This window comes from Amblyomma maculatum, chromosome 8 (assembly GCF_055883805.1).
Source record: "Amblyomma maculatum isolate TAMU_Amacu chromosome 8, ASM5588380v1, whole genome shotgun sequence".
NCBI lineage: Eukaryota > Metazoa > Arthropoda > Arachnida > Ixodida > Ixodidae > Amblyomma > Amblyomma maculatum.
In genome coordinates, this window is record NC_139351.1 from 86,779,602 (window position 1) to 86,799,919 (window position 20,318).

The window sequence follows — 20,318 nt, forward strand, 5'->3', positions numbered from 1 at the left end:
CCATGACCAATAAGAGCAAACCAACTGGCAAAGCACGCTTTGCTGAGAGCTCCGCCTCTCTTAACAGGCAGTTGGTATTAGAAGTCTTGACCACCTAGGCCGAGATGAAAACTGTACTTGAACATTTTATTCGAATGATTGGAGAACGAATAAATGACGTAATGGGCAATCATTTATTGCAGAGCCCTTGAAGCGCCTTTGGGGGATAATATACAAATAAAGTGCGGTTGACAGGCAACGCGACACATATAGCCCTCTCTACACGGGCAGGTAGAGCATGCTTACATTTTTTCGCAATGTGTTGCAGTTTGGCTCCGTAATCTTTCTCTCTAGAACTTTGATTATCATTTTAGCTCACTCAAATAGACTTGCTTACTATTACCAAAACAAGAAAAACTGCCGGGCCTGTATTTCAGACGCTGCGAGCATCATGAGGCGGCATTTTACCTGGTGAGGGGCAGTCGACTTTTCCGAGCACGTAGAGTGGCATTACTCAGTTGCTTTGCTTCAAAAACGGCCTTTCATCTTGTGTATTTGGAGTGGCATCTCACTGTAGTAAAGAGAGGATATATTAGCTCCAATATGATCCACGTAAGTAATTTCACGGTTTCCTATAACAGAGAACGGCAGCTGATAAGCAGAATTCCCCGGCTGAGTCCAAGCAATTACTGGATCGTTTCAGCCGGCGTCAGAAACGGCAGCACGGATTAGTGGGCAGCATAGTAGTTCTTAGAATACTTTCCTTGAGGGGCAGGCCACTACGACGAGCGAAGATTACGCTCAGCGCGGATTTCGAAGCCAGGCAGTGGCGGGGAATAGCATGCAGAAGCAGCTTCATACATTCATTCACGGAAACGTCAGCATGCTACACTTGTCAACTTGCACACGATATGAAAGGACAAGCTTACGCTCCTTAGTTCGTATTTTTCTTTGCGGAATCCGAACGTGCAGCTTCAGGACAGGATGCGAACCAGCACTTGGTGCGCACCGCCGACGTCCTCTAAGTGCGAAAGAGGTACGCGAAATAAATAGCAGCGAAAAGACAATGCAAGATTCCGCCTATTCAACGCTAGTTTTCGAAACTGACAATAAATCAAGTAAGCTCTCCTAAAGTCCTTGAGCGACATTTGTTAGGCAAAATATCTGCTTTGAAGAATTCGCCTGTTAAGCGCAAGAAGTTGTTTAAGCTGTGTGCTGTGTTTGACCTGGAGGACAGAAAGCTATTATAGGCAAACTTCGTGCTTGCATACATTCAACGTGCTGTTCTGCTCGTTTGTTGAAGTTTATATTCAGGGTAGATAAGGAAATTTGATATTTTAATACATATTTCTGTGGCATTGTTTGCCTGAGAATTATGGTTCCGCAACATGTCGGCGCCAGAGGCTTACAGCGCCCATTGGGCCTCAAGCGCTAAGAGACTTTTCGCTAAGAGAGCACGTTAGTCAGAGAATGCAGATTGTTTCCATGTAAGACCCCTTTACTGTTCTCGTAAAACGTGCCTTTATTGAACTTCATTGTTGAGAAAATTATGTATCCATAATTATGAATAACGCAGCGCGCGTGTCACCGCCAATAAAAATCTCCATCAAAAGCTTGAACGCACTATGATGCATAATGGTTCCCATGGTGTTATAACCTTAAATACTAATGCTAATGACTAACTTCAGCGTCCAGCAATTAAGAAATAGCAGAAAAGACCTTTGCGATCATCTTGTGAGCTCGCTTCCGCCTCTCAACATTTTAAAAGGTTTCTACCTGCTTCACCCAGACACTGCTTAAATAAAACGCAGGAGCACGTGCCGAGAAAGTCATTAAACGAAGCAGGTGGCTCAAAGCGACAGCCCGAGTTAAACGGTTAGCTCTGGCCTGGGTGGGTTTTACCGTAAGTGCATGACCCAATATACAGAGCTTTATCGATGCACAGACATTGTGCGATGCCAGAACTCATTACTGCATGCTCTCATGGACATATTCAGGTACGTATACAGGACGTGCGTTGGGAAACTAGAATATTATTAAGATGGGATCCAGAACTGCACCTCGAGCGAACATTCGGTAGCGTTAGTGAAACAAATCTTAGTGGTTTATATTCGATTAGGTTTGATTGAGTTTGGCTTACGGGTTTAGCGTCCCAAAACGACTCAGACTATGAGAGATTGAGTAGTGGAGGGCTCCGAAAATTTCGGCCATTTGGGGTTCTTCAAAGTGCACTGACATTGCACAGCGCATGAGCGCTCCTTTTCATCTCAACACGAAACCTGCAGTGTGGGATGGTATTCGATCCCGCGTCCTTTGGCACAGAAGACGGTAGCCCTAACCCTGCACTACCATGGCGAAGAGGCAATCTATCTAACCGGTCCCAAAAACTCGTTAATCGAAGCGTGAATGGAACTATGATATGTTCCGAAAAGCAGTCATTGCGATGTTCTTGAAATCGAACGAGCGTCGGTGTTCGATTGAAATCATCAAATTGATCCTTGTGCATGATACGATACGGTCTTCATAGTACCTTGTGCGTAAACACTTTGCAGCACAATGCCAGTGCACGTCTCTGCACCCATTTGGTAAGCATATGTGGCCTTATGTTGTTCTTCCAGAACGGTGGCCGGCCAAGTGTTACGCTTTTGCGACGGCTTTGATTTGTCGATAAGGGATGACGTCAGGGAGGTCTGGATGGATGGATGGAATATAGGAGCGTCCCCTTTGAAACGGGGGGGGGGGGGGGTAGCAGTTGTTATCATGATAATCTCGACCAATCACGGAGCGCCACCACAGTATGCTCGAATGCGTGCTTTATATGACCATATGTCAATCAACGGTCAATTACTAATTATTGGTTAATAATTTAATAGTGACTACTTATTAGTTCCTAATTAATGACTAATTAATTTGATTATTGACAAATAATCACAGATTAGGCCCGTCTCGAAATCGCTGCGCATTCTTTTTAGCCAGCTTGGTACGAGGTGTCTGAGATGCCACATGTCCAGAACTTTAGAAAACTAAAACTAGAAAGAGAAATACCATACACCCTATTAAAGAAAAACTGAGCGCTTCTAATCAAAAATGTTTACGATCTATTGAGCCAAAGAATTTGAGAGATGCTTATGCGCCTGTGAATTTATAAAACATTCTCTTGTTGAGAAGAATGAAAGAAGAGCAATGAGCTAGCGGCGCAGAGCTTGTGGATTTTCTTCCTATTTTTCTTAGAAATTCTTTTTGGCTCGTGACTACTTTAGTCGGTTTCACTGACCACGGCATCAACGGCGACGCAGCCCAACCGACTAACGGGAACATAAGAACTGAGCTCTCTAAAGACTGTGATTTGTAGCGAAAGTAGACTAGGCTAGCAGAAGTGCATCTCGCAGTGCCCAGCCGGAGTCACAACTGCGCATGCGCCGTTACCATGACATCCGGCTGCTCCGAGCCGCGCCGGTCTCCTCGTTGCGCCCGCGCGTGACGTCCTCCTCCGCTATGCTCATTATCATCATCATCGTGATTATCATGCGGGATCATCTGCTACCGCGCTGCTGAAAATATTAGCCGCGGCGCGTGTGCTCCTCAGATAGAAACACATTAGATGAAGAGGTGGACTACGAGCGCAAGCGGACCTACTGCGAACGGCGTCAGCGGAGGCTAAGCGAAGAAGCACACTAAAAAGTTTGTCATTTCAGCTTAGTTCAGTTTATTTCCCTAAGCGCGTGTTCCCTTGCGTGGGCGTAACTAAGCTAAAAGTGATTGCAGAATGACGCTGGACTTTCTTAATGGCAGGTTTATTACTTAAATTCAATATACAATGTAAATAAAAAACAAAATTGAAGTTTAAAGTTAAAACTTAGTTGTTGGCCAGATTACAGTAGAATTTCTCTGATTAAAGAAGCTATGTGTGCGCATATTTGAGATTTATGCATTTATTTGTTCGAAACGTCCCCGGGGCTTGATAACCGAGAAAAATTGACAAAAGCTTTTTTGCTTCTCATGCTGTTCTACGTGGCTAGAAATTGAGCCCTAAGATCCCATGTTCTGGCAACTTTAGGCTACTTTCCATCTTCAGGTATTTAACTATCTATGAAACTCTATACCTGTCACATCGTAACGTTGCAGCCGTCGGACGTTTTCAGTACCCATGAACAATTCGACGTTAGCTTGGCTTGTCCTCTCCCGCATAATTTTGTGCTGTTGGGGCTGGACTTCTATCTATCGCAACACCTGTCAAGTCGAACATTTCTGCATTGCATTTCTTAGGTGAACACTGTGAATAAGTATTGAATATAATTGCGTAATTTATCTGTGCCTTGTGGTGGGTGGATTAAGTTTGCTTTATTCTTGAACGTTTTACTGCGATGCATTATCTGACTTGCTAACAGAAAATACGCCCCCCCCCCCTCCCCTCCACCCCGTTAACTTGGTAGTTTGGTAGTTCGATTCCGGCAAGATTTCAAAGAGTACAATTCTCCAGAGAAAACGGTGCAGCAACATCACAGCGCTTTAAGAATGTCTGGGAGTGCACGCTACGTATCCATCACGGGAAAGCGCCGATGGATTTAACTCAAAGTTCTAAAGTTCAGAGCGATGTAATATTCTTCTAAATATAGGTGACATATGCACATCACAAATCAGTGCCCGTTTTGTGACTTGCTTGATAGAAACAAGTGCAGAGTTGCAATACAAAACTCATTCTTATTTTGTTTGGATGTGGTCCAGTACGAGGCGTAATTTTTTTTTATAAGATAATGAAAGCATAAGGACACAAATAAAAATATATACGTAAGCTCGTGCAGTGTTAAGATAAGCAAAACCGGAGGCCTTTTTAAAGGACGAAACATAAAAACAAGGAATAGATATTGAGGCAGTTCAGCACAGCGAAAACTATCCTGCGTTGCGGAGACTGTGTTACAGAGATTGCTAAACTCGCAATAAGATACGATCCCTTTAATCGCAAATTTCGCGGAAGCCGGTACATTATATACTGGGTCGTCGGATGCACTAGGCTGTTATCAGAGCGTAATATCATAGCGGGGACGGAAGAAGAAATGTGATACGAAAACATCTACCATATTGCGCATCTATACAATCCCGTGCTGGATCCGCGCAAAGCTTATTAGGTGAAGGCAATTTGAAATCTATTAAAATTGCGCTAGTTATCCTAATAGCTCATGTGATAGGGGAGCTCTTTTACGAACTCGTTCCGACAGTGATGACTATAGAACCTCCAACGTTTTAGGTTGCCTACATGCCTGGATCGTTTAACATCGTTGCCGTAAGTGGAGTGAGAAATATTCTAACAATTAGTTTATCAATAAGCTACAAGAACACTTCTTCTTTTGCCGTGTTTTTTTTTTCTATCTTGTAGAAGTGTGATGCTACGCGCAGTAGATGTTGCATGTACCGGTCGTCATATTCCATTCACGTACCGCCAGGAGCTTTGAAGATATTTTAGACGGCATGTCCTGACTTTCAAAAGCGGAAGAAGATAGCTGACAACGTTTGTTGTACTGAAAAATGGCTGAAAAGCCGGGAAATTTTAATGTCTAGCTCAGTAAAAGGCATTTACTTGAAGACGTCTAAATTAAGAGTTTTTCACTGATGTTCATGTTACAGCATCATGAGATGGCTACCGAACGACCTTGAGCCTTTGGGTGTTGAAAACTGTCCTCCAAACTGGAAGTGCGCTTCACGCGAGAAGGAAAAAAAATATTTTGGCACAATGAAATAAAACTTGTAAACAACATTAGACGGAAAAGAGACAGAGGACAAGAACAGAAGCAATCGTAGTAAAAGGTTTAAACTCAGTCAGCGCTAATCCTGTATGTGCGTTCCGCGGGTTCGTTGTTTCTTAGAGCAAGTGGTTTTACTTGCCTGCTGAAGTGCGTATTTTTTTTTCAGAAGACAGGCAGGTAAGTCTTCTTTCCAAGAGCTTTATAACCGTCGAAAAGCTAAATACTTGCTTTAAATGAAATAAAGAAGAGATCAATGCAGTGCCAAACACAATTTTTCAGAGAGCGCTCATTATCCGTCGAGAATGTAGTTAGGGAGTTCCGAAATTGCATAGCGGGTAATGGCGTACTGAACTCAGTTTAATGCTCTCTATGTTAGCTATAGGAACCACATCGCAGTAGCGAAGTGGCGGGAATGAGTAGCTGGAAACGAAGCAGACAAAGTGCTCTCGGTTAGCGTCACATATTATGGACATGATGAAAGCTGACATCTCAAGACGGGAAATGTCAATGAAGGCAACTGTCATTACACGACGTTTCAGCAAAGAAGTTTAAGGGAAAGGCTCAGAATTTTATCATTACTTTAGAAGACTGATTTTTAGGAAACGTCGAATGCAACCATATAAATAAATTTCGACAGGCACCGGTGGCCACGCGAGCTATGTCCACTTAAAATCTACAGACGAAGACACATTCTTTTGCGAAATTCTGCGCAAGTCGCGGAGTGTGCAGCTCGCGAAACAAGTATCGTCTCTCTATACGGTTTATGCTATTGAATGTCTTTTGGTCGTCGTGGTAGTCTGCGTGCAATTATAAATGCATAAAAATTAACGGGCTATGTTTGAGGAGTTTGTCACCACAACTTTGTCCGCAGGATTGCGTCGAAGTAAGAGGACATAGGAAAAAGCGGATGATTGTATTCAATAGCGGAATAAAAAATGTCGTCAGAAGAAAATATTTGGTGCATGCGGTGTCATTAGGTAGTTACATACGGCCAATTAAGTCAACTAGATGTCCAAATAGCCAAACTGGGTAATGTTGACGTCCAAAGTGATCATGTGGTGGCTCACTTCCGGCCTATGTGGACGTCGCAATAGTGACGCAGTCATGTCAACGTTGGATGTGACGTCAAGGTGTGACGTCAACCTGACGTCCTAAATCTGGAAATTGACGTGTTTGGACATGAAAGAGCCGAATAAACGAGTGAAAGTGATCGGAAAGTGTGTGAAGCTGTTGCCAGGGAAAACATTCCCTTCATGTGTAGTCTTTAGTTAATTAATTGACGCAGAATAAATCAATTAGACTTCGAAATAGCCAAACGGGTGAATGTCGACGTCCAAAGTAATCTGCTTACGCATTCTTTCAATTTCGATGGCCTCATTGATCTCAAGCGATTTCTGATTTTTCGCCCATATAAAGCTTCTAATACTGGATAAGGGTGCACATGTGATTAGTGTTTATTTTACAAGAACGATTTAAGTTTACTGAATGACTCTGGTATTCAAATCATACTTCTCGCGATTCGCAGTATGACGAAGCTGCAATGTGTGTCTTTTTTTAATTGATAACGGGCATAAGGTTTTTATGGTAAGAAACAAGGAAGTACGAAAAGGAGGGCTTCAAAACCTAATATAGAAGGTAAAAATCCAAGCCTCCCTTTCGCCTCTTTTCATTGCTTCAGTTATTTTCTTAACTTCTTCAATTTATTCCTTTGCTCCCGTCAGTGTTTTTTTTAATTATTCTCTCCGTTTTACCTTCTTTTCTGCATAACTTTTTTTTAGTTTTGCTTTCTTCGTTTATCTACAAGTACAGCTTTCATGGACACCAGGATTAATGGCGAGGCATATTTTGAACAAACGTTGAGTTCTTGAACGCAGTTTTTATCATGCTCCCGGCAGCTGTGGCCGCTTTTAGACGAAGGCGAAAAGCAAGGTGCCCGTGTAATGTGCCATGTCAGTGAACGTTAAAGCACATCAGGTAATTAAAATTTCCAGAGCCCTCCAATGCGGCGTCACCCATAACCTTAGTGGCTTTGGGACGCTAAACATCATGAACTAAATCAAACCGGCTTTGAATTGTCGTCGTCTGCTGTTTTCCTCTGTGGTGTTGGAGCTGCAAGGTGCGGTGCGGCTCCGGCATCCGGCGGTTTCCGTCCGCACCGTCGTCTGGCGCCTCGTCCGTCGCTCGCGGATGAGGTCGAGCCAGTGACGTCGGATGACGTTTTGCTCCGTCTACAGATGGTTCGTCCGTCGTGTGAATCGGACTTCAGCAGCGACGACAGAACAGGGAGCAAAGTTGTGATTTTAACAAAATGAGGGCATTGCATGGTTATCATACAGAAGATAAGGCACAGGGTGATATCAAGAGAAAGGAATAAACAAAGCTGAACTTAGGTACGAAGTGAAGCCTTTAGCCATCTGCATGTGACAGGTGCTGGACTTAAACCTCAGTACCCTAGGATATGTATCGCAGCAGCAAGATAGTTTATATACGTATCATAGAAGAAGTGTTGAGACTGAATGAATGCATTAGAAAGAATGAAATTTGTAATTTGTAAGACACCTCGTAAAAATTCTGCATTATATTACCATACCTTCTGAACACAAGGCATGAGCAAAGTTATTAGCTATACTGGATCCAGTATAGCTAATCACTTTGCTCATTACTTGTGTTCAGAAGGTATAGTAATATAATGGAGAATTTTTGCGAAATGCCTTACAAATGATAAAGTTCGTTCTTCGACTGAAGGCTGTTTCATGGACTCTGTACTGTGCTGCGCGAGAATGTTAATTAAACGTGGAGCTCCATGAATGTTTTGAAGGGCTCTGGCAGATATGATCGTCGCCGCTGCACCAATAGCTATACTGCAGCATCGTCGAGGTAGCGATGTTGGCAATCTCCAATCGTGCTGCCAGAGCAAGGTCTTAGACGCTGATGGTCGTTTACTTAGGCTGAAAGAATTAGACATTGCCCTATGCCGACGTTTTAATTGCTTATCGATTTTCTGCGGTGTTCATATGAAACGTCGCTGCTCTGGTGTTTCCCCGCTTATAATGTACCGCTCACATTTTTCCCCCAACACGGTCGGGGGTACCAGCTTCGTCAAGCTCAGATTGAAAACAAAGGTGACAACATGCATTCTTGGAAAGTTGGTTCGACTTAGACAACGGAGAGACAATCATGTGATACAGTAGGGAGCTTTCAAGTAAATTCGACCGTCTGCCGAGGGTGTACTCAAACGGTTTACATCAAGCTAATATTTTTTGTACTTGCAAGAGCGGCAAGCATGGATAGCCTCAGCCAGTTTGTTAAATGTGTGCGCTTGGGGTGTTTTCAATTTCAAAATGATGATATATAAGCCTCAGAGGAAAGACTACCATACGCTTAGTAGCGGATGGCGGTAGCTATATTTAATACACCAGCGCTGTTGTGCAATTTTCTAAGAGGTCGTCAGTAAACAAGATCTTAAGACTTCCGCGTGTTGAAATAGCCTTGTGTACACGTGAACCATGCTGTCTCTAGCCCAGCCTTTTTTTTTTTTTTTCAGGGTAAAATCAATTTGAAACGCACAACGCATTGATCTTATAAGAATGTGTCATAATACGCTAGATTTTGTATAGTTCTTTTATTTCCGCTATTTTTTGGTATTTTCAGAACGCGACCTACTTTAACAAAAATAGGTCACAGATGATTATTTAGATTCATACGGCATACACGCGAGGTTGCATTTCCACAGCACTCTAGATGACCATGCTGTCGTCCACGTAAAGAAATGACACCAATATTATTGCTCGTTTCGGATTAATTCCCCCTGGAGTGTTAATTTATATTTAGGTGATTCAGACCAGACGATGTGTCCTGTAGCGCCCGACATTTCTTTCATGAGAAGGTTTTCAGCTTAGTGGGATCATCGTAGCCTTGTGTTCAGAGAAGTGGACACTCGCAATCCACTTCCCAAAGGAATTTTCGTAATTTTTTTCGAGCCAGCGAAGCTTCGTATGGAGGGAGAAAGAATACAATCTATTTCATTCCCATCTCACTTTCGCACTTGTAGAAAGGAGCTGCTCGGATAACCAGCTCCTGATCCTGTCTCCAGATGTCACAAAATCTGCCGACCCATCACATGTCTCAAATTGCCGAAGCGAAGATAAATAAGCTCCTTCAGCTCTTCTCTTCACCTCCGACTTATGAGTGCCCTGCCATGTCGACGAGCGGAGCAATGGCTCAGGTGCTGGTCACCAAAGGCCCCTTATCGGGCAAATGTGATTTTAAAGGTTGCAATGCTTCAAACAGGGGTACAAGGGTTCCGATGTTTATCGCCTTCCAACTATGTACCCCCGGCCAGGTGTATAGTCGTGATGTTTCGAGGATGCCATGCTTAAAACGATCAGCGTCGAAGCTGATAGCCATTTTTTTCCACAGCACTGTGATACCAATGCTGTCACGTTAAAACTTTACTCGCAGCGTGATAACGTCTCTACCAGTGACATATTGCGGCTGGTACACCTAACCTAGAAAAAAAAAAGGACTCACTTATTCAATCCGAAAGTGATAGGCTGACGTTTTGTTACTTTTCTAAATGTAAATTTTTCCACCCTCTAAAAAGCAGATCACCTCTAACATTTTTAGTGATGGATTATGGTTGCTAATAGGGGCTTTGCCTTCTTTCTGGTCGTTTAAGGAAATCTTCTTTGTATTGCTTTTCTATTTCCCCCATCGAGCTTGCATTTGTCTCGCTTATCTTTGTGTAAGAACCACTCCTATCTACTCCTAGTGATCAGAGAAGCAGTAGATTTTGCTGCCTTGTTATCATTCGCTATCATATTTTTCCTCTCCTCTTCCTCATGGAAGTCTAATTATTTTCATGGTGACACTAGTACACTAGCCCCGAAGGAACTAGTTAGTGAATTCATTACATCACGATAGTATTACTGTACCTAACTAGAACTGGACGGTTCTAAGCAGACCGGTAGTCTATTAATCCGAAGCCATGCTATCAAGGACTTCCGCTGACATCGTTAATGATTTTCGGCCGGAAGACCAAATGTCTGAGGTGGATAGCAACTCGAGACAGCAAAACGTGATATGCCGCCTACTCGGATTACTTTCTCTTCATTCCAGCTATGCAGTAGCAAATGTTGGTGAGGTACAGGACGTTCTTAGTATTCAGCTGAACGCCGGAAAGCGAAAATATCACACAGGATTCTGCCCATCGGCCCGAGAAGTTACCCGATAACGACATAGTGAATAAGAGCTTCTTAGGAACGCATATGGAGGCAATAGACATGAATGTGTGGAGTGCAGCTCGAAAAGCTTTGCTTGGTTATAGGATAGATAGCAGAATGCACTAATTGCACATTCCCGTGCTTGCAGAAAGTAATGTTAGAAATATTACTGGCTGGAAAGAACCTTAAATTGAAATACGGGACAAATACTTGGATGATTTTCGTTTCCCAGTCGCCATATGCTGTCCGCAGAGAAGGGGCTTCTTGGCGTGGAGCCAACATCGAGTCTCATTAAAAAGAATTGCCCAACCGTGCAAGTACTGCAGATATTCGACGCATGGCTGACCTCCAATATAGTTAACATCATGCTAAACCCATGAATGGTAACGGGCAATGGCGTCCACCGATATGACAAAAGAGCTTGCTTAAGGTAGATATTTTAGTATAGTGGTATTCGAAAACCTAACCCTACTAAACCTTATTAAACCGATACCTAAAACCTACTAAAACATCAAAAGATTACTTAATAAAAGCTCGTAATAGGTCACCATGCTCGTCTGTTTATTAAATACATTACCCTAAGAACCAGGTAACTGCGCTTTACTACTATCTATCGCAGCGAAGCAAACACGTCAGGAGCGTAGTTAGGCAAGTTACATATTTTTACCATTCTATCTGTTGTCTTTCCAACGATCCAAACGACTCTGAAAACGCCTCCGCGAAATGAGGTACTGGTGTAAAACAGAGCTGAGGTTTTAAGTTTATGATTTCTTTGTTTGCGTGCCGGTCCGCCAGAAAAAGGGGGCAATTTTTTTTTTGCCGTGCAGGGAATTAGCCTTAAGCAGTGAAACACCTGTGCATCTCGAAGACTGTGGACGATGCAAAGTGGAAAGGCAGCAGAGGCAATTACAAGACCTGAAATCCACTTCTATCACCGATTTTCATCTTGAATTAAAAACCCAGAGAAGAATCGATGAAAAGAAAAAAGAAAGAAAGAAAGAAAGAAGGAAGGAAGGAAAGAAAGAAAGAAAATGAAAAAGGAAGACAGGAAGAAAGAAAGGAAGGAAGAAAGAAAGAATGAAAGAAAGAAAGAAAGAAAGAAAGGAAGAAAGAAAGAAAGAAAGGGAAAAAGAAAGAAAGAAAGAAAGAAAGGGAAAAAGAAAGAAAGAAAGAAAGAAAGAAGGAAAGAAAGAAAGAAAGAAAGAAAGAAAGAAAGAAAGAAAGAAAGAAAGAAAGAAAGAAAGAAAGAAAGAAAGAAAGAAAGAAAGAAAGTATTTGATATATCCAACAACACGTGCCCTTATTCTCCCCCTCTCCCCAATCTATTGAGGGTGAAGGAGGTCTCTTTGAGACGGCTGGGAGTCGCAGTGGCCCTTACACCGCAGTTCGACACTGACAAATTGAGAGGATACCAGTTCCGGACAAATTCCCACACTGCTAAGCACCCGCTTGCGATGCTACTGTCCAGAATATAATACGCACATTCCCGGAAACGTGGCTTATGCACAACACCATTATCCGAAAGGCAACACTTTCACGAATTAATGACTCTCATTAGCGGTTATATATAACGAAGAACGTTTATGCTCGCAGCTTATGGGATTTCTTACATATGACTGGACTGCACCCCTTTTTGTAACACCGCCTCTTAATACCACCTTTTATGCCATGTGGCAAATTAGCACCATAAATAAATAAATGAAAGAAAAATACAAGATAAAATGAAATGGTGCCTCCATGGATTCAAGAATGTGTCTTCAGTTTTGACTCACATCTTGATTAGCTTGTTGGAGTTGGCAAGTCCTACGGGCCGTTAGTCTTCCACGTAAGAAACAGTTCCTCCAGGGTCACCTCCAAGTTGATAGACACAATTTTGGCAGTCGTTATTTCTGGCAGCTCCATGCAGAGCTTCTGAACATCGAAGCGTCGCTCCCCTTACGTAGACGTTGGAACATTTCGTTTATATAAGGTACACCTGGTAGCTTTTCAGGGCATTGGGAGCCGCTCCTGAAGTTGTTACGGTTGTCTAGATCCTTCCCCGTGTTACATCTAAATACTTATAATTGCGCTAGCAATAAGTTTATTTATTTCTTTCATTGATTGTATCCGCATTTTCTCCATTTTGTTGAGCGATGATTACTTTCGATAATGATAGTCCCAACGCCTTTCGTGTTAAACATGTCAGTGTAATCGCGTATTCCATATCCCTTTAGTTTAGGCTTCGTAAGAGGTAGACGAATTTAGTGGCTACCCTTGCTTTGTTGTGTGTTTTTACGGGCATTGCGCAATGACTTTATCTCAGTGTGTACCCGTTAAGATTTGTAGGAATCTGCATCCATTTTTTTATGTACGTAAATGGGACATTGCTACAATTCTGTTTCGCTCAGGTATTCTCTACAACGGACAAAACATTAGAGTAATACAGCGGAAGTGGCTGTCTTCGAGTTTTAAGTCCAGGTTGTTGTAGGCTCTACGTGAGAATACGGTAAACTAGGAAAAGTTTTACTACGAATCGACCATCCGTCAGTTATCACTTGAAAATTTAAACAGCGCGAACAAGAAGACAAAGGACAAGATAAAAGGAAGCCACAGTACAAGCGCTGACTCACAGCTATGCCCAAGTCTTTACTCCACGGCCCAGATAAAAACAAATATGACGAAAACGAAACAATCACGTGAAACAACCCCTGGGTAAAGGCTTAGGCATAGTTGTGAGTCAGAGCCTGTACTGTGGCTTCTTTTTATCTGGTCCTTTGTCTTCTTGTTCGCGTTGTTTAAATTAATAATGAATGTGTACTAACTCGTCCAAGAAAGTATCTTGCCATCACTTGAAAAGTTGCCCGATAACCCTTCAGATGTCACCATAATGGCGTGGAAGCCTGTTTATCTTCTTGATGATACTATAGAAGAGGCAAGTGACCCTCCCACCGTTCTGTAATTTCTCTTCAAACATATACGATGCCTCGTGTAGAAGCATGCGACACCAATACCTTCCGTAGGCAAGCGACCAACACACTCCTTTTAGCAACGTAATCAAGGCAGAAGATAAGGCTGTGAGCCGCCGCTATTGCATCCCAAAAAACGCGGAGGAAAATGTCGCATTTACTGATGGGGTTTACGGTATTAACATAACTGATAACTAAAGTGTCACAGCTTGCGACTAGATGATAAAAGCCCGTACTTAGGATACTAAACTGTTCCTAAGCAATTCCAGAAACACTTTCTTTTCTGCTGTACAAAAAAAGAAAAAAAAAGCTGGAACTCATGTGTTTATCTACGAGCTCAAGTTTACAGAAACAGCAACGGCTTAAATATTCGATTTCACGCAAGTTACACGTTTGCAGATTCACGTATGTGAACCCGTGTTCTTGCATCAAGCGTACTGAAGCATAAATAATTATTCCATTGGGAATTTGAGGCTGTTTCTGCATTGAAGGCTCAGCAGCATCGTTAAGGCGAAAGCCTTCAATGACTCATCGTTGTCATCAGCAAACGTGGCACGCTTTTGCGGCGGCTCCGATACTTAAAATTAAATACATGAACCTCGTCTCCCACCGGGGAATCGAACCTCCATACCTTCGATTCCCAGCCCAGCGCTTTATCACTGCGCCGCGCCCTGAATCGTGAAACGCTTTTCATCCCTAGTCTACAGTGAGAATGATAGCGAGATTCCGCCAATGACAGATTCTGCGCCTTTAATTCTCTGTAGACGAATTATAGAACGCCGGTGAACTTTAAGATGATGATGATATTGTTACGTGGAAGATTTACAGTCCCAAAGCTGTCCACACAACTAACGTTGATGAGGGCACCGATTTCACAACACTCAGCGTCGTCGTCTTCTTGGAGTCTGTTGCACGTCTTCGTCGAACAGCTAATACAGGTAAGTAACACTACCCCCCCCCCCCCCCCCCGGGGGAAAAGCACAGTCCCGGTGCGGTCTATGTTAGCGAAATAGAACTTTGATGATAGGGCTTTAGATGGGACACATGCCCTATTTCGGAGGTTGGAGCTGTGGACGTGGACTTCGGAACCACAGATTCAACTTCGTAGGTGACGTTGGTCACGGGGCGCAAAACACGGTAAGGGCCAGTGTAACGGGGCAAAAGTTTTTCACACAAGCCCACTCGACGGCACGGGAGCCACAGCAAAACGAGAGATCCAGGAGTGTAGTGGACATCACGGTGGCGACTGTCGTACCGGATCTTTTGAGAGTCTTGGGATGCAGAGAGCCTGGCATGAGCTATCCGGCGGGCATCATGAGCACGGGTGACGGCATCACTGGTGAAAGTACTGGTGGCGTCTGCCGCGGGTAGAGAGGTGTCGAAGGGTAGTAACGGGTGTCGGCCAAATAATAAATAAAATGGGGAGTATCCAGCGGTAGAATGGACAGATGAATTGTTGGCGAATGTGACAAAGGGGAGATGAACGTCCCAATCTCGATGGTCGTCAGACACATACATGGCCAGCATGTCTGTGAGGGTACGGTTTAGACGTTCCGTGAGGCCGTTGGTCTCGGGGTGATATGCGGTGGTGAATTTGTGGCGGACGGAGCACGAACGGAGAATTTCGTCAACCACTCGCGACAGGAAACAGCGGCCATGGTCAGTTAGTAGTTCGCGATGAGCACCATGATGAAGAATTACGTTTTCTAGAAGGAAGTCAGCGACGTCTGTGGCGCAGCTGGTCGGGATGGCTCGGGTAATAGCGTACCGAGTAGCGTAATCGGTGGCGACGGCGATCCATTTGTTCCCCGAGAAGGAAACTGGAAAGGGGCCAAGGAGGTCAACGCCTATACGGGAAAATGGGTCAGTTGGTATAGGTATTGGCTGCATATGACCTGAAGGCAAAATTGTGGGCTTCTTCCGACGCTGACACAGTTCACACGCGGCAATGTACTGCTGGACAGAGCGGTAGAGCCCCGGCCAGTAGAAACGTCGGCGCAGACTGTCGTCTGTGCGAGAGACACCCAAATGGCCAGCAGTGGGAGCATCATGGAACTGTTCAAGGAAGGTGGAACGCAGGTGTTGTGGAACGACGAGCAAAAGGTCTGTGCCTACTGGTCGCATATTACATCGGTATAGGGTGTTCTCGTGGAGCACAAATAAGGCGAGAGATGGGTCAGGGCGGTCGGAGGTAAGACGGAGGATAATGGAATGCAGAGAATGATCTAGGTGCTGTTCCTTGGCAATGTTGGCAAAGGCGGAGACAGATAAGACATATGCAACATCGTCAGAGTCTGTAGGACTAGGGGAGTCGACAGGTTGACGTGACAAACAGTCGGCATCTTGGTGAAGCCGGCCGGACTTGTAGACGACGGAAAAGGTGTATTCTTGTAATCGTAGCGCCCAGCGCCCCAAACGGCCAGTAGGATCTTTGAGAGAGGAAAGCCAGCACAAGGCATGATGGTCTGTTATCACAGTTAAATGGCGGCCAAACAAATAAGGGCGGAATTTCGTAATAGCCCAGACAAGCGCCAGGCACTCTCGCTCTGTAATAGAATAATTTTGTTCGGGTGTTGAGAGGAGGCGGCTGGCATACGCAATCCGGCCGTGTTGTTGCTGAGCGAGAATAGCTCCTATTCCATGGCCACTTGCGTCGGTACGGAGTTCAGTATTGGCGGAAGGGTTGAAGTGGGCCAAGACTGGTGGAGTAGTAAGAGCAGCAATAAGCTCTGAGAAAGCTGCAACTTGTTCAGGCCCCCAATAGAATGAAACGTCTTTCTTGAGGAGTTGGGTGAGCGGACGAGTAAGGACTGCGAAGTTCGGGACGAATAGTCGGAAATAGGAGCATAGGACAATAAAGCTTCGCACATCGCTGGATGAACGCGGAGTGGGAAAATCTCTGACGGCACGTATCTTGTCAGGGTCAGGCTGAACACCGGAAGCATTAACCAAGTGACCAAGCACTTTGATTTCCCGATGGCCGAAACTGCATTTCTTTGAGTTGAGTTCAAGGCCGGCGCGGCGGAATAGCTCGAGAATGGTAGAAAGGCGAGAGAGGTGGCTGTCAAAGGTGGACGAGAAAACAATGACGTCGTCTAAGTAACAAAGACAAGTCGTCCACTTGAAGCCGCGCAGCAATGAGTCCTTCATCCGTTCGAAAGTTGCAGGGGCGTTGCATAGGCCAAAAGGCATGACTTTAAATTGGTAGAGGCCGTCAGGGGTGATTAACGCTGTCTTTTCACGGTCTCTCTCGTCGACAGAAATCTGCCAGTAGCCGGAACGAAGGTCGATGGATGAAAAGTAGCTGGCTCCGTGCAAACTATCAAGCGCGTCGTCGATGCGCGGAAGAGGATATACATCTTTTTTGGTTATCTTATTCAAATGACGGTAGTCAACGCAGAATCTCCAACTTCTTCTTGACCAGCACGACAGGGGATGCCCAGGGGCTACTGGAAGGCTCGATTATGTCGTTCGTTAACATCTTTTCGACCTTCGTTTGAATGACGCCTCGCTCGGCAAGCGAAACACGATAGGGCCGCCTGTGGATAGGACTGGCGTCCCCGGTGTCAATGCGGTGGGTTATAACTGTCGTTTGACCCAATGGGCGGGTGCCGAAGTCAAAAAGGTCACTGTAGGTAAACAAAAGCTTGTGTAAATCAGCGGCGAATTCAGGTTGCAGATCAGCTGATATCATGCTGTTAAGCGGATCAGGGCGTGATGTGGACGACGAGGGGGTGTTGGCACGGACGGCAGTTGTATGATCTGTAGACAGAGCTGAAATGGCACAATCGGTCATCGGTGACAGCGAAGCTAATGAAATTCCCTCGGGCAGAACTTGAGTTGAAAAGCTGAAGTTAAGGACTGGGAGAGTGGTGCGGTTCTGGGAGATGTGCACAATTAGATGAGGAAGGGTGACGTGCCCCTGCAGCATGACATCAGTAATGGGACAAGCGAGATAGTCGCCATCTGGGACGGGTGGAAATGGCGAAATGGGGATGTAAACGGCAGTTTCAGGAGGAAGACGGCTAAACTGTGCTGATCGAAGTCGGGGTGAGCAGGAGGGGTCTTCAGAGCAGAGCGGAAGGTCCAAGCGAATTAGGCCGCTAGAGCAGTCAATAAGGGCAGAGTGGGCTGTTAAGAAGTCAATGCCAAGGATAACGTCGTGGGGGCATTCATGTAGGACGGTGAACAACACTGGGGCATGACGGTCAGCAATTGTAACTCGCGCCATACACATGCCAACCACGGCAGCAGGGCTGCCATTGGCGACGCGAACTGTGGACGAGACGGCTGGCGTAAGGACTTTCTTGAGGCGACGGCGAAATGAGGAGCTGAGAACGGACAGTTGGGCGCCTGTATCAATTAGAGCAGAAACTGGAACTCCATCCACAAGGACGTCGATACGGTTATTTTGTAGGGCAGGGGTCAACAGAGGTTTTTCAGTCCGGGTCATAAATGCAGCGTCACCTCCGGGAGCTGCATTGGCTAGTTTTCCGGTACGTGGCCAGAATATGACGGTGGCGAATTGCGGCGAGGAAGAGGAGAACGCGAACGTCGTGCTTGAGGGGATGGTGAACGGTTGGCAGCACGGACAGTGGAACCGGGGTCAGCGGGGGTCTGGTCGGGGCGAGGTGGGGAATAGCGAGGGGCATAGTCTCCGCGGCGGTCAACGTAGGTGTACTGACGAGATGGCGTGTACCAGCGACTACGGCAGTGGCGGGAAATATGGCCAACGCGAGAACAAGTAAAACAGATGGGGCGATTGTTGTGGGTACGCCATTCATTTGGGTTGCGGTAACGATATCGGGGCGAGAAACCGGCGTTGGTTGAGGTGGCAGCAATTACTGGAGGGGCAGGTCCTAAATCCGTGGTGTCGGTGGTGCTGGTATAAGGGAGGCACATATTCGCAACCTCTTGGCGAACAACAGCCTTAATAAGTGATATGGTAGCCAGGGTGTTATCGGGTGTATGCGACAGCGAGGCCGCGGGAGTCATTGCCTCAAGCTCTTGGCGGACAATGCGTGTCAAAGTGCTGTCGTTCGCAGGCGGTCGAGGAGTCGGGATATCGATACAGGAGGAGCTAGCAGCCGTGTTCGGCAGCCGGTCGAAACGGTGATATATGCGCCTCCGTTTCACCTGCTCGAAACGTCGGCACACCTGTAGCACAGAGTCCACGGTGGAGCAATCCCTGCACAACAAGAGGTTGAAGGCGTCGTCGGCAATGCCTTTTACTATATGGCCGACTTTATCCTCCTCAGGCATGCCTTGGTCGACTTTGCGGCATAGAGACAGGACGTCTTGGATGTAAGGGAGATATGACTCCGTAGACGTTTGGGCCCGAGAGGCGAGCGCTTTTTGGCGGCAATGTGGCGGCCAATAGGCTTTCCGAATAGGTCTTGCAGCTTCTGTTTGCAAATATCCCAAGGTGTTAGCTCGTCTTCGTGGGTTTCAAACCACAGCCGCGCGGTCCCAGCCAAGTAAAATATTACATTCGCGAGCATGAGTGTGGCATCCCACCTGTTGTGATTGCTCACGCGCTCGTATAGGGCTAGCCAGTCGTCCAAGTCGACGTTGTCGGTCCCGCAGAAGGTTCCGGGGTCACGGGGGTGGGCCATTACAACAGCAGGGGCGGCGGCTGTAGAGGTAGAGGCGTCGGTAGTCATTGATGGTTCCGATGTGGCGGCCGCTGCGGAGATCCAGCTTGTGACAGGGGATCGAATAGATTCACCTCCACCAAGAGATGTTACGTGGAAGATTTACAGTCCAAAAGCTGTCCGCACAACTAACGTTGATGAGGGCACCGATTTCACAACACTCAGCGTCGTCGTCTTCTCGGAGTCTGTTGCACTTCTTCATCCTCATCACGAACAGCTAATACAGCTAAGTAACAATATAAATAATAATAATAATAATAATAATAATAATAATAATAATAATAATAATAATAATAATAATAATAATAATAATAATAATAATAATAATAATAATAATAATAATAATAATAATAATTGGTCCACAGGAAGGGAAAGGTGTGGTAACTGTCTCACTTGCTTTCTGTGAACACCTCAACCGCGCCGTAAGGGAAGAGAGGTAGATGGGAGTGAAAGTGTAGAGAGAAAGAAGAGCCGTAGTGGAGGGCTACGGAGTAATTTCGACCACCTGGGATCTTTAACGTGCGCTGACATCGCACAGCACACGGACGCCTCTTCGTTTCGCCTCCATCGAAACGCAGCCGCCGCTGTCGGGATCGAATCCGGGTACTCCGCCACAGTAGTCGGGCGTCTTACCACTGCACCACCCCGGCGTAGCTGCACATTAATGCGTTCAGTGAAATGCTGGTTGCGTTCGAGAAGGGGTGCGCGATGTACCGTGACGACAGGTCATGACGTCACAAGGCGATGCTGACTCTACCGGGCGTCCGCTCCAGCCGT

The 20,318-nt window shown here is 45.4% G+C and overlaps 1 protein-coding gene across 10 annotated transcripts in view; it reads right to left on the reverse strand.

Annotated features, from left to right (window-relative positions):
* LOC146181709 (inaD-like protein) overlaps positions 1 to 20,318 on the reverse strand; it is a 1,346,554-nt gene that overhangs the window by 77,834 nt on the left and 1,248,402 nt on the right. Inside the window, exon 1 of one of the 10 annotated variants that reach the window (XM_084576724.1) lies at positions 448 to 551. The exons of the other annotated variants lie outside the window; for them this stretch is intronic. The gene's annotated coding sequence lies outside the window, so the exon portion shown is untranslated. Of the gene's footprint in view, positions 1 to 447; positions 552 to 20,318 lie in introns of those variants that run through there. 10 annotated transcript variants of the gene reach the window in all.